Source organism: Aplysia californica, unplaced genomic scaffold, assembly GCF_000002075.1.
Source record: "Aplysia californica isolate F4 #8 unplaced genomic scaffold, AplCal3.0 scaffold00634, whole genome shotgun sequence".
Lineage (NCBI taxonomy): Eukaryota > Metazoa > Mollusca > Gastropoda > Aplysiida > Aplysiidae > Aplysia > Aplysia californica.
In genome coordinates, this window is record NW_004797904.1 from 281,872 (window position 1) to 284,880 (window position 3,009).

A 3,009-nucleotide genomic window follows, 5' to 3' on the forward strand; every position below is an offset into this window, starting at 1 on the left:
GGGGGGTTCCTGTGCAGAGATATTTCTGAAAGCGCTCTTCACAGCTCAATCCCACTTTGCATAACTATTTCTAGATAATGTTTGCAACGTACTAAAATATTATTGTGATATTGTAATAATTTTTCTGTCAGTGTAAAAAAGATTGACAATATCATTCTGATTTGTGATAATTTTTTAGTCCAAAGTATCGTATATGACACTAAAAGGGCAGTTACAAGTAAAGTATGAGACATAGGAAAGTAAATATTTAATTCGTTGCAGGTTGTATATACAAAAGTACTGTGTGATAGTATTAAGGCTGTATCAATTCAATCTTTTTCAGAATACCTGCACACAATTTGCGTGAATTTTGGTCTGTCAAACCCTTTGCGTCTAAAACGTTTTTAAAAATTGAAAGTGAAATCATATAGGGATAGCGTGTTTCTGTTTCTTGACCCATACTAGTTATTGGGAATCCCAGTATACTTAATTTAGAGCCCAAACAAAATTGTTCCCTTCAGCTGTACCTAGTTCCCCTTAAACGGTTATTAATAACTCTAGAAAGCATGTTCTTGTACTATGAATTACCATACCACGTAAACGTGTGTTCTGTTTTATAGTTGTAGCGTATAGTCAGCATTCTGGCTGAGAATATTGCAGATAATGATGTGCCACGCGTCTATTTGATCTTAACAAGTGTATTGATTCACTCAATTAAAATTCTTACTGCTAGAAAGCCATTCGTCGTGTCCATGTATTATTTTTACTAAGTGCTGAAAAGGCCTTAAAATATCAATGCTGTAAAAAGGTATATTTATAAGTACGTATGAAAATTTAATGTACTATAAAATAAATATCATTTTTTACATGACATTTTCAAGAAATCTTTAACAAATTCTGATTAGATGTACAACGGGATCGAAAAATTGCGAATGTTTGTTGAGTTATTCTTTCTCTACACATTCTTCTACTAGAACGTTGCTTTTAGGCATTGTACTCTGTAACTAAACAGTCGCGAAAAAGCAACACAACAGTTCCATTTTTTTTTAATGAATGTTTCCCTTGACACAAAAAATGAGCTAATGCATGTCACAAACTCTTAGTTGTCCAAGTCGAGATTATTGTCATTGTTACTGCATAATGTTTTACGCGCCTCTATCCACTATAACTTTATTTAAGAGATTTGCTTCCAAATTTAGTGTCTGTTTCCGATAGAACTAAGCCAGATAGGGAAATTTTGAATTTCCCAAAGCAAACCAAGTTCAAAAGGTTCCGATGAGTTGAAAGCCATGGTCATCCTCTATGTAGAGTTGGCGAAGTGAAGGGAGACAGGGAGACGGTTCTTGTGATCATGAGCAAAGGCGAGCAACAGATCTATTTAATGCCAGTAGATTTAAAAGAAAGACGTAGTTTACGTTAATTAGCAAGTCTAGATTGCTAAACGTGCAGGGGTTATTATCAACCTGTGGGGCAGAATTCAGAATGTCACAAAGTACATTTGTTGGAGTTTTAACGATGTACGGCCTAGGGGTGTTCTATTTCCGTCGGCCCCCTCGCTCTGTTTGTTCCATCTTTATCTACCTCTCCATCGACCATGCATCATTACCTTTTTCTAGGTACAACCCGTAATGTTGAATCATTGGTACTAATCATTGCTACCCTTGTTCAAACACACCGCCAGTTCTCGCTGCACACAGCTCCAATTATGATGAAGATTTGATACTCATTGGAAACATAAAGTTCAACCCCCAAAAAAATGCAATGTAAAGGTGAATGTTTCCGAAAAGTTAGATGCACTCTTTGTTTGACTGTTTAAAGAACTGCTTTTGACGCGTTTGGACCTCGATTTCTTCACTCTTCTATCAGACCAAAGTTACTCAATGCCTCAGAAGGGATAAATATAAAAAAACCCTCCAGCAGAAACGTGCCATGTATCTAATGGTCTTCGGTTGTATAATGTTACTCTCAGTCCTTTGCTGCAGAAATATGCCCTAGGTATTTTTCATTAATAGTTCACTTATGTCATAGAAAAGTAGCCATCTCATTCACTGTTTTCTATTGAGTTACAAAATTTAAACAATATTGCAGCCAAAATTTCCTTCTCTGATTTATGAATACGTTTAAGTCGGTAACCAGTGCAGACTGATTTTATAGGAGGATATGTTACGACGAGCACAAATTAAATTTTTTAGATTTCTAAGGATGTTGGAGTGTTCTTTCGCTCCCGGCTTTATCTCTCTTTGTTACGATTTCTTAAGATTTAATTTCATACAAAGCCGTACATAATCTCTTTCCCCCGCGTGCTAGGTGGAGAGGCGATCCACATTCACGGAATGTCTCATTCTGTTGTTTGTGTCATTGGTCTTAGGGTCTTCCTCCTTACAAGTTAGGGGTTAAAAAATGTCTGCTTCGTGTGCTTTTCATAAAAAGTGAAAAAAAGCTCAAATAATTAAACTCCATTGGATTTATGAAAGATTTATTTCCGAAATTTGGTTAGCCGTAAACGCCATAACAATAATTTAAAGTAAAAATTCTTATAAATACTTTTTTTTAAATCACAGTGGGTGGTTTCTACAGATTTTAAGTTTACAACTGGGGCGGTATCGTTTTAAAAAACAGGTGAGTCATTTTTTTCTCTAACTATGGCATTGAACGCATGTTTTGATATCCGTTCGTGTAAAATAAAAGTGTTCACTGTAAAATTAATTTCTTGTCACACGTTTTGCCACAATAAAATGTCTTTGGTGAACTGTGACGTAGGCCGTATGCATATGCAACATGTGTGTGAGAAGCGGAAGGTGGTCGTGGTCAAAGTTGAGCATAACGTTTATTCCTGCAAAGCGTTAGAAAGATATCAGATTCTGTTCCAGTATGGTAATTATTTTGGTTCTCCTGACATCTATATCTTAGTTCTTTTTAAATTGAGCATTTTGTTCAGAATTTCTCTGAACTTTGAGCTCATGCTATAATATACAAATATATTTACAGTAGGATTGATTGCCACCAGAGTGAGAAAAATGGCCCCATGTT